We start from the raw sequence: 12,130 nt of genomic DNA, 5'->3' as shown, positions 1-12,130 counted from the left end.
TTTTTCACATTTCATAAATCAGTGGAAATGTTTTTTAGCTGATGTTCCTTTATTCTTTTAATACCACACCAGGATTGGTTTATTTTGTTTACAGTAATGTAGTAAAGCTCTGTATATCTATATTCCCGTATATACAGGTGTTAGTGCTCACATAACTGCGCTGTAAAGTAAGGAATGTGATCAGACAGGTCATCACTGATTGTCGATACGATATGGGGTCAGATCACAGTATGATATAGGATTAGGCTTCATCATATCCTCATTACGATATACCATATCAATGGCAGGGATTGGGTTAAAGGTGTTGTCTCACAAATAAATGTTTGTTTAATTCTCGATTCCTTAGATGTCCCTTTAAGAAATCATTGTAGGCTGAAATTAGTTAAAAGAAGCTTAGGGAGAAGAGCTGAAAGTCCGTGGCTCAATGCTGCGTTACCATATAAATTCTATATAAGATTTCAGTGTTATTATGTGTTCTAACATGTACTAATCAATTACAGGAGAGAAGCTGTACAATGTCAGGAAGGAAAAGAACTGATGTCAGAAGTGGGATTCGAACCCACGCCTCCAGAGGAGACTGCGACCTGAACGCAGCGCCTTAGACCGCTCGGCCATCCTGACTGCTGCTGAATGCTGTGAATTAACTGTTTCCAAACCAGTCAGCTACAAGCTGATTAGTGTTTATCATGAATGGAAATGTAGCATAATTTATTTTTATTATTGATCTTTAACCCCTTAGTGACAGAGCCACTTTTGAGATTAACGACCAAGCTCATTTTTTTCAATCTGACAAGTGTCACTCTTTGTGTTAATAATTCTGGAACACTACAACATATCTTAATAATTTTGAAAGCGTTTATTTGTGACATATTGTCCTTTATGTTAGCGGTAAATTTAAGTCAATATGTTTTTAGCTTTGTTTGTGAAAATATCTAAAGTTTGCTGAAAAGTTTGAGAAATTTGTCATTTTCAAACTTTGAATGCTTATATCCTTAACCCCTTTACAGCCTGGGGCATAATAGTATGCACCAGACTGTCACCCCCCGTTCAGCGCGGGCTCCGGTGGTGAGCCCACACTGAACCAGGCACATGTCAGCTAATTTTTACAGCTGACATGTGCCCGCAACAGCCGCAGGTGGAGTCGCGATCCACCACAGCTGTTAACATGTTAAATGCCGCTGTCAAACTCTGACAGCGGCATTTAACAGCGCCGCGCTGGAAGTGCGTTTCTTACCCCGCCCATCGGTGACTCCTTCACGTGATCGCGGGTCACTGATGGGTGGGCATGACAACCCTGGGTCTGCAGCAGACCCCATAGGTTGTCATGTACTGATCGCTATGAGCGCCACCTAGTGGTTGGTGCTCATAAGCACAGGAGCATTTCTGCTACATAGAGGTGATCTGTTCATCACCTCTATGTAGCAGAGACGATCGGACAGTTGCTGCTTCTAGTATCCTATGGAGACTATAGAAGCATGCAAAAAGTAAAAAAAAATGTTTTTAAAAATATTAAAAAAATAAAAAATATATAAAAGTTTAAATCACCCCCCTTTCACGCCATTCAAAATAAAATAATAATAAAAAAACCACATGCACATATTTGGTATCGCTGCGTCCAGAATCACCCGTTCTATCAATATAAAAAAATAATTAATCCGATCGGTAAACGGCGTAACGAGAAAAAAATTCTTGAAGATTGAAGTTGAAACGGGGCTGGGTCTTTCAGCATGACAATGATCCCAAGCACACCGCCAAGGTAATGAAGTGGCTTTGTAAGAAGCATTTCAAGGTCCTGGAGTGGTCTAGCTAGTCTCCAGATCTAAACCCTATAGAAAACCTTTGGAGGGAGTTGAAAGTCCGTGTTGCCCAGCGACAGCCCCAAAACATCACTGTTCTAGAGGAGATCTGCATGGAAGAATGGGCCAACATACCAGCAACAGTGTGTGCCAACCTTGTGAAGACTCACAGAAAATGTTTGACCTCTGTCATTGTAAACAAATGATATATAACAAAGTATTGAGAAGAACTTTTGTAATTGACCAAATACTTATTTTCCACCAAAATGTGAAAAAAAATTCTTTCCATATCAGACAATGTGATTTTCAGGATTTGATTTCCCATTTTGTCTCTCATAGTTGAGGTCTACCTATGATGGCAATTACAGGCCTCTCTCATCTTTTTAAGTGGGAGAACTTGCACAATTGGTGGCTGACTAAATACTTTTTTCCCCACTGTATATGTCTACTTTATGTCAGCATCATTTCCCAAACCTCCTTTTATTTCGTTGGGATGTTAGAAAAGTTAAAATTTAGCAGCAAGATTTAATATTTTTTTTAAGAAAATTTAAGAAAATTTCCAAGTCCTATTTTTCACAGACCTAGTCAGTTTTGAAGTGACTTTGAGGGTCCTATATTTTGGAAAAACACCACTGGATTCACCCTAAGAACTTGTTCACCCAATACATTCCCAAACAAAAATGACAATGCAGTAAACTGATGCGTTTTTACTATATCTTTTAATTTTGCAAAAAAAAAAATGCATTGGGAACGCATCATGTGAACACAGTCTTGAACTTTATTTTTATGCTATTCAAATTAGTAAAGAAATTAAAAAATGTTTTTTTCATTGCTTCAAAATTTATTTTTATATATGCAGAAGAATATGTAAAAATATTCTTTAAAAGATGCTTTTCCTTTTGCCGAAACCCAGGATTGAACCAGGGACCTTAAGATCTTCAGTCTAACGCTCTCCCAACTGAGCTATTTCGGCTGGTGATGTGCTGCAAACTTCAACAATGTAAACCGAGGTCTAGAAAAGTTTCAATAAAAGAAAATTATATTTTTATATCACCGGCAGTTCTAAGGCTGTGTGCCCACGATGCGTTTTTTAAGCATTTCCGCAGCGGGAAAAACGCTGCAGAAATGCTTAACAAACGCTTGGTAGAAGGCTGCCATGTTCCCCAATGATAATCCGCATGTGCTGTGCACATGCTGCAGAAGTTTCCACTGCGGATTATCATTGCGGAAAAAAAAGCAGCACTACCAATTATTTTGCGGAAGCGCTGCGTTTTCGCCGCCATTGACTTGCATTAGATTGCATGGATTACGCATCACTGTATATGTAGATGCGCATTCCATGCTTTCTAATGTGCGGATGGTACCCGGGTGTAGAGGAGAGGAGACTCTCCTCCGGACCTGGGTACCATAGAAAACTGTAAAAAAAAAGAATAAAATAAAAAATAAATATATACTTACCTTCTGGCGGCCCGAGCTGCGCTCCTCCTCGCATGCTGGCAGTTCGCGATGGACTGAAGGACCTGCGCTGACGTCATAGTCATGTGACGGGTCACGCGACGCTGAAGTCGACAGGTCCTTCAGTCTACCGCTGCCGGCAAGGGAGAACGGAGGGAAGCAAGACACCGGGGGCCATTAGAGGGTAAGTATATATTTTTATTTTTAGTTTTTTACCATTCTTTCGGTCATAGTATATAAATCCAAGCCGTTTGCATGGATTTATATAGTGTGACCAAGTTGACAAGCACTTTCCAAGTGATGCTAAAATCGCTTGGAAAGCGCTTGTCAACCCGCATGTGGAAATACAAGTGAAGAACGCTTCACATCCGCATGTCCCTGGCAGGAAAACGCATGTACAGTCCGCATGTACAATCCACATGTACAATCCACATGTACAATCCACATATACAATCCGCATGTACAATCCACATGTACAATCCGCATGTACAATCCGCATGTACAATCCGCATGTACAATCCGCATGTACAATCCGCATGTACAATCCACATGTACAATCCGCATGTACAATCCGCATGTACAATCCGCATGTACAATCCGCATGCGTTTTTTTCTGCCAGGGAGATGCAGAAACGGTCAGGAAAAATCCTGAGCATTTCTGCATTGTGGGCACATAGCCTTAACATTAATTTTCCTAGTGGAAATATAGAAAGTTCTATCAGCATATTGATAGTAATACAAGAGTGGAGAAGTCAGGGTAGAAATACCCACAATTTGTTATAAGACCTTTTTATTGTATTTAGAACAGACCAAATACTGCACTTTACTGTACAGAGAAACACCTTCACGAGGACCCGTCCCAAGGTCAGAACTGAGCAGTTTTTGCCCCTATTTTATTCCCACTGTTCCCCTGAGTTTACCGCTTTTTGCTCTTTGAAATTCACCATCCAGTTCCTGAGATATGGGCATTTTTGTTTAGTGATAATTTTTGTCTTTTACCAAGGGGGCGTTGCTCGCAGGGTAATAATGCAGAGCAGCCTAAAGACACGCCCACAGAGAATCCTGTGAGCCACACCCCTTTGCCAAAGAACAGAAAAATTTGTACTAAACGTAAAGATCCCAGATCTCTGGAATTGCATGGCAGGTTCAAAAAAAAGGAATAATGAGAGCAACAGCAGGAATAAAGCAAGGGGCAAAAACTGGAAACTTTTGACCCGGTGATAGGTCATCTTTAATGGTCTTAAAAACAGCCATAAATCACAACTGCTAAATGATACACTGCACATGTACATGCTTTCTGGAAACAGGGTGATCATCTAGGCTGGAGCACATGATTTTTACATCATTTAGACGCCAATGTCCTCCCTTCCACAGAGGAAACCATTAGCGCTCAATTCAGGATGGGGCTGGAACTTGGCCTGCGGCTAATTTTAAATGGAATCTGTCACCAGGTATTTGCTGTTATCTGAGAGCAGCATAATGTAGGGACAGAGATCCTGATTCAGCAACGTTTCACTTGCTGGGCTGCTTGCTGTAGTTTTGATAAAATCCCTGTTTTTTCTGCTGCAGATTTAGCAGTGCTCTGAATGCTGAGCTTTGTATAACTCTGCCCACACCACTGATTGACAGCTTTTGTGTACACTGCATAGGCAGAAAGCTGCCCATCAGCAGTTTGGGTGTGGTTATACAGAGCAGGAGAACTACATGTGCTATTGTGATAATCTGCTGATAAAACCCTGATTTTATTGAAATTGCAAAAGCTGCACAGTAAGTGATACATTGCTGGAATCAGGGGTTCTTACCCTACATCATTGTAGATTTTAAGCTCTTACGAGCTGGGTCGTCAGTTTTTTTGCCTTAATTATTGTATTATCTCTAACTGTTACTTATGACTGTTGTATATGAACCTCTGAATTGTAAGGACCGATCCAGATTCACTGTCCTTTCTGGAGGAGGTTTTATCTTTCATGATTGGGCTGAGTTACTGCAATCAAATTGACATTACTCCTAAGAATAATATACTACTTACACTCCCTCTGCCAGTCTTGTTACAGTGATTGGCAGGTCACTATTTATTCAGTAACCTGCCTCTTCCTCCCGAGATCCAGTGCCATCATTCCCCATGGTAGAGAATAGGGAAGAGCAGCAGCAGTGTAAGTGCAGGCCCCGCCCACTGCACTTGCGGCTCATTTGCATAACAATGAAACAGTGCATTTCTCTAAAATGTAAACCCAGATTTTCAAAATAATAGCATGGCTATAATCAGTATTACAGGGGCTTTATATAGGGGGCTTTATCAGAATTCTTTCTTTTGTTGCAAAGGGGAAAATTGAGGCCTGAATTGGAAATCTGTGATGAAATCAAAAAACTAGATTATTTTGTCTGTAATCATTTTGGATTTTTCCCAGTTCTGGAGACGATCCATAGTAATCTGCAGATGGGAAAGCAAAGATAATCTACCTGATCTGCTGATGGGCTGCAGCGTTCACTTGACAAGCAAAGTAACCAGATCCCCAGGTAACTCGGCGCTCGGAGAGAAGAAGTTGTGCTTGTTTGGGATTTACATCTTCTTCTTCTTTTATTCTGTATACTGGGAGCATTGAAAGGGATTTTCCAGTAGCGGATGACAACTATAAAACCGCTGGACCTTCTTGCCTTACATTTTCTACCACGATATTAACTCTTTGTAGAAGAGTCGATAATACAATCAGCAAAACCTGAATTTATAGTAGATAAAGGACAATCACTGGAAAAATTCAAGAAAGTTACTTTTATTTAGTGCAAACATTACCCTTAACGTAATGGAGACCATAAAGAAATATAGGAAGAAAAAAATGTTGGAGAGAAAGCTTATGAAGCACCCCAGATGGGACATGAACCCACAATTCCTGGCTTAGGAGGCCAGTACCTTATCCATTAGGCCACTGGGGCTTAGTGGGCCTGATTGCTCACATTACCTGGACTTTTTTCTATTTCATAAATCAGTGAAAATATTTAAAAGCAGAAACCCGGCCGGCTGCTGCTTCTAAGAAGGCGAGATTGAATTCTCTGAAAAAAGTAGATGGAAAAGGGAAGGAAATGGTAATAAATTCCATCACATTTGGGGCAAATGCTCTCATTAAAACGAATATCGTGAAAAAAACATGAAGGAAAAGTATTTGAAACAAAAACTACATTGTGACTCTGAAACACTGCAGCATTTCAGAGAAAAACCTAATATAAGGGCTCTTGCACACAAATGATTTTCTTGGACGAGTTCTATCTGTGGTTTTCACTGATTGCTCTTGTGCGTATGATATTCTATGGGGCTGTGCACATGTTCAATTTTTTCCCCAGACTGAGTAGTCCACTGAAAAAATCTGAGATATGTCCAATTTTCATTCGAGTACAGGTCCATGAAAGAAATCAGATCGCACTCAGATGACATCTGAGTGTGCTTCAATTTTCAGGGACTGAGAGAGTGGAGAAAATGATCAAAGTCTGAATCAGAATAATAGGACTGTTTTTCTCAGATGTAGAATGGTCCTGTGACCCCACCGTAAAGGTCAGCCGGGGACCAGGACGCATGAGTGACTAGTGGAAAAGGTTGGTCCCTGCAGCTCCTCCCGCCCGCTCCTCTGGAATGATATGTCTCTCTCAGTGTGTGTATATAGGGAGAGACCTGTCAGTCATTGTCAGCGGATGAGGGGAAGCGACCAGGAACCGAGCTGCAAAGGAGACTGGTAGGAAAGGTCGTTCAGGTTCCCTTTAGACTACATTACTCACAAATACATTATACTTATGAATTGTTAGGTACTTAGCACACAAATTGGCCAATTCATGTGCGCTCACTAGATATGAAAAGGTGATCTATCTTTGAGGTGCTGTCACTAACTTAGACCTCAGGTAGGAGAGCAATACGACACTTAATAATCACAAGCAGTAGTGTAGCTACCACGGGGGCAGGGTGGGACGGTTGCCCCGGGCCCCACACTCTGAGGGGGCCCACCCGGAGCTACACTATTGTAACTGTAGCGGCGTGAGCAGCACGCCGCTACAGTTACACTCTGGACAGAGCAAGGAGACTCGATGTCCCTGCATTGCCTGGCGGCCGCTTTGGGGCCCTTGGGCAGGAGGGGGGCCCCCGGTGCCAGCATCGGGCCCCCCCACCATTCAGCGCAACCGCGAGCTCCCTCTCCAATTAGTTCCCATAGTTTCCTCTGTGTCTGACGTCACTGTTGTCATCACTTGGCACCCGGCCCCCTGAGCTGAAGATGTGTGCGGGCCGGGTGCTCAGAGCAGCGGGGGAACTAGGAGGAGAAAGAGGTGAGTATTGTGCTTATTTATTTTTTCTTATGGGGGGGATTATGCTGCAGACAGCCTAAGGGGGTGGGGGTATTATGCTACAGACTGCCTATGGGGGGGATTATCCTACAGACTCTGCCTATGGGGAGTGCATTATACAGTGGTGGGCAAAAGTATTGGCACCCCTGCAATTCTGTCAGATAATACTCAGTTTCTTCCTGAAAATGATTGCAATCACAAATTCTTTGGTATTATTATCTTCATTTAATTTGCTTGCAAGGAAAAAAACACAAAAGAGAATGAAGCAAAAATCAAATCATTGATCATTTCACACAAAACTCCAAAAATGGGCCAGACAAAAGTATTGGCACCCTCAGCCTAATACTTGGTTGCACAACCTTTAGCCAAAATAACTGCGAACAACCGCTTCCGGTAACCATCAATGAGTTTCTTACAATGCTCTGCTGGAATTGTAGACCATTCTTCTTTGGCAAACTGCTCCAGGTCCCTGATATTTGAAGGGTGCCTTCTCCAAACTGCCATTTTGAGATCTCTCCACAGGTGTTCTATGGGATTCAGGTCTGGACTCATTGCTGGCCACCTTAGCAGTCTCCAGTGCTTTCTCTCAAACCATTTTATAGTGCTTTTGGACCTGTGTTTTGGGTCATTGTCCTGCTGGAAGACCCATGACCTCTGAGGGAGACCCAGCTTTCTCACACTGGGCCCTACATTATGCTGCAAAATTTGTTGGTGGTCTTCAGACTTCATAATGCCATGCACACGGTCAAGCAGTCCAGTGCCAGAGGCAGCAAAGCAACCCCAAAACATCAGGGAACATCTGCCATGTTTGACTGTAGGTACCGTGTTCTTTTCTGTGAATGCCTCTTTTTTTTTCCTGTACACTCTATGTTGATGCTTTTTCCCAAAAAGCTCGACTTTTGTCTCATCTGACCAGAGAACATTCTTCCAAAACATTTTAGTTTTCTCAGGTAAGTTTTGGCAAACTCCAGCCTGGCTTTTTTATGTCTCGGGGTAAGAAGTGGGGTCTTCCTGGGTATCCTACCATACAGTCCCTTTTCATTCAGACGCCGACGGATAGTACGGGTTGACACTGTTGTACCCTCGGACTGCAGGGCAGCTTGAACTTGTTGGGATGTTAGTCGAGGTTCTTTATCCACCATCCGCACAATCTTGCGTTGAAATCTCTCGGCAATTTTTCTTTTCCGTCCACATCTAGGGAGGTTAGCCACAGTGCCATGGGCTTTTTGATGACACTGCGCACGGAAGACACAGGAACATTCAGGTCTTTGGAGATGGAATTGTAGCCTTGAGATTGCTCATGCTTCCTCACAATTTGGTTTCTCAAGTCCTCAGACAGTTCTTTGGTCTTCTTTCTTTTCTCCATGCTCAATGTGGTACACACAAGGACACAGGACAGAGGTTGAGTCAACTTTAATCCATGTTAACTGTCTGCAAGTGTGATTTAGTTAATGCCAACACCTGTTAGGTGCCACAGGTAAGTTACAGGTGCTATTAATTACACGAATTAGAGAAGCATCACATGATTTTTCAAACAGTGCCAATACTTTTGTCCACCCCCTTTTGTAGGTTTGGTGTGGAATTATATCCAATTTGGCTTTAGGACAATTCTTTTTGTGTTTTTTCATTGAAGACAAATTAAATGAAGATAATAATACCAAAGAATTTGTGATTGCAATCATTTTCAGAAAGAAACTGAGTATTATCTGACAGAATTGCAGGTGTGCCAATACTTTTGGCCACCACTGTACTATATTGAGGACTATCTGGCACATTATACTATATGTAGGCTATTTGTGCAGTGTGGGGATTACAGTTAGGGTCATACCGTGTGGGAGATTATGTGGGGTCTTTGCACATTGTAGGGGACATCATATGTGTGGGAGATAATGTGGGGTCATTTGTATAGTGTAGGGGCCATCATACAATGTGGGAGATAATGTGGGGTATTTGTGCAGTGTGAGGGCCATCATACAATGTGGGAGATAATGTGCGGTCTTTTCACAGTGTGGGGGCCATCATACAGTGTGGGAGATAATGTGGGGTCTTTGCACAGTGTGGGGTCCATCATACAGTGTTGTAGACATCAATTTGTAGGCTACTAAGGGGTCAGTATACTGTGTGTTGGGTACTATACAGTGAGGGGGCATTATACTATGTATAGGAGAGCATCATACTCTGCATAGGGAGCTGTATATAGGGGGAGACTCAGGACATTATTAAATGTTAAGTGGGCACTTATCGTTATAGGGTAACTCAGGTTATTGTGACTGTCAGAGGGGCACACAGAGGGCATTATTACTTTCTAAGGGGCAAAATTTGGTCACTGTTTTCTAGGGCACTTGCACATGGCATTACTATATGCTAGAGGGTTGTTTTACTATCTTGAGAGCACACAGAAGGTGCAGTAATATGGACACGTACAGCAACAGAGGCTCAGTATTGGGGTATCAGCAGGAAGAGGTGTTTGTGCAGGTTGGGACTAGATGGGGACGGGGCCTGAAATGTAAGGAATCAAATGTGTCTTTGTTGTTATCTCTGCAGACCTGAGAGTCTGAGTCCTGGATGGAGAAGTCGTTGTGTCAGTCTGGGCCAGATGAAAAAGAAGGGAAAAGTGAACAATTTAATTAGAAAGAACGTCAACTGTAAGTTACTACATATAACAGTGCTGTGATCTCTTATATATTCTGCAGGACTGGTATCTAGCAATATGTCACCATATGGCGGTAATAGCAGTGCTGGTCTTTGTATAGAGATTATTTTCAGTAACAGCGCTGTCATCTGCTGAGGTTCTCCTACATCCACTATCTGGGTGCGCCACTATTTTTGTAATCAGGGTTACTTGGTTAGGGGCCCACTCAGAAGTTTCGCCCACACTGAACCAAAGCCCTAGATACGCCTCTGCTCACAAGCTATAAAAATGTTGATATTCGTTTACAAGTCTGTAACCTACATGTGGTATAGATATCTGGGCTCAGACTGGCCCACCGGTCAACAAGGAATCCTCGGGTGGGCCCCCAGTGTGCCCCTGAGCCTTGGGCATAACGATAGTAATTATGTCCTATGTCACCACTGCCACCCTTTTGTATTTTACAGTTGTTCCTCCACTATAACGAGGAAAAGGCCAAAAAGATATTTGCATATAGCTGTTGTGTGACCCCTAGAGTCAGTTCCACCTGTGTACACCAAAGATCCTAGTCTGACCATACTGATCTCTAGTGGCCAATGTGACAACTGCAATTTTTCATTACAAATTGTTTTGTTTTTTTAGCTGATGTTCCTTTATTCTTTTAATACCACACAGGGATTGGTTTATATTGTTTACAGTAATGTAGTAAAGCTCTGTATATCTATATTCCCGTATATACAGGTGTTAGTGCTCACATAACTGCGCTGTAAAGTAAGGAATGTGATCAGACAGGTCGTCACTGATTGTCGATACAATATGGGGTCGGATCACAGTATAGATAGGATTAGGCTTCATCATATTCTCATTACGATATACAACGGCATGGAAAGGGTTAAAGGTGTTGTCACACAAATAAACATTTATTCAACTCTTGATTCCTTAGATGTCCCTTTAAGAAATCATTGTAGGCTGAAATTAGTTAAACAGCTGAAGGTCCGTGACTCAATGCTGCGTTACCATATAAATTCTATATAAGATTTCAGTGTTATTATGTGTTCTAACATGTACTAATCAATTACAGGAGAGAAGCTGTACAATGTCAGGAAGGAAAAGAACTGATGTCAGAAGTGGGATTCGAACCCACGCCTCCAGAGGAGACTGCGACCTGAACGCAGCGCCTTAGACCGCTCGGCCATCCTGACTTCTGCTGGTTTAAGTAAATTAACACTTTCTAAACTAAGCAGTAGAAAGATGAGCATTACTTGTGATGAAAGGAAATATATCATGATTTATTTTATTTCAATATGCATTTTTAATTCCTTAGTGACGGAGCCAATTTTGAGCTTAGCGACCAAAGCCACATTTTTAAAAACTGACACGTGTCACTTTATGTGATAATAACACTGTAATGCTTAACATATCCCCGTGATTCTGAAAGTGTTTTTTCATGACACATTGTACTTTATATTAACGGCAAATTGAGGTCAATATGTTTTTAGTTTTTCTTGTGAAAATATCTAAAGTTTGCTGAAAATTTTTAAATGTTACCAATTTTTTAACTTTAACTGCTTATATCCTAAAACCAACTAGTCAGACAACCAAACAAGTTAATAAATAACATTTCCTATTTGTCTACTTTATGTCAGCATCATTTCCCAAACCTCCTTTTATTTCGGTAAGATGTTAGAAAGGTTAAAATTTAGCAGCAAGATTTAATTTTCTTTTTTAAGAAAATGTAAGAAAATTTCCAAGTTCTATTTTTCACAGACCTAGTCAGTGTTGAAGTGACTTTGAGGGGCCTATATTTTGGAAAAACACCACTGAATTTAAACTAAGAACTTGTTCACACAATGCATTCCCAAACAAAAATGACACCGCAGTGAAACTGATGTGCTTTTACTGTATTTTTTAAGTTTACTGCAAAAAA

The 12,130-nt window shown here is 41.5% G+C and overlaps 3 non-coding genes across 3 annotated transcripts; all 3 read right to left on the bottom strand.

The window, feature by feature from the left end:
- Positions 1–538: 538 nt before the first annotated feature.
- On the bottom strand, positions 539–621 carry TRNAL-CAG (transfer RNA leucine (anticodon CAG)). Its single transcript has one exon. It is a non-coding gene; the product is annotated as a tRNA-Leu (tRNA).
- A 2,075-nt stretch (positions 622–2,696) lies between these two features.
- On the bottom strand, positions 2,697–2,769 carry TRNAF-GAA (transfer RNA phenylalanine (anticodon GAA)). Its single transcript has one exon. It is a non-coding gene; the product is annotated as a tRNA-Phe (tRNA).
- An 8,553-nt stretch (positions 2,770–11,322) lies between these two features.
- On the bottom strand, positions 11,323–11,405 carry TRNAL-CAG (transfer RNA leucine (anticodon CAG)). The gene has a single exon. It is a non-coding gene; the product is annotated as a tRNA-Leu (tRNA).
- Positions 11,406–12,130: the final 725 nt, after the last annotated feature.

This window comes from Phyllobates terribilis, unplaced genomic scaffold (genome assembly GCF_046119375.1).
Source record: "Phyllobates terribilis strain yellow unplaced genomic scaffold, ASM4611937v1 Scaffold_65__1_contigs__length_7625178, whole genome shotgun sequence".
Taxonomy (NCBI): Eukaryota; Metazoa; Chordata; class Amphibia; order Anura; family Dendrobatidae; genus Phyllobates; species Phyllobates terribilis.
This window is presented reverse-complemented; position numbering and strand designations above follow the sequence as displayed.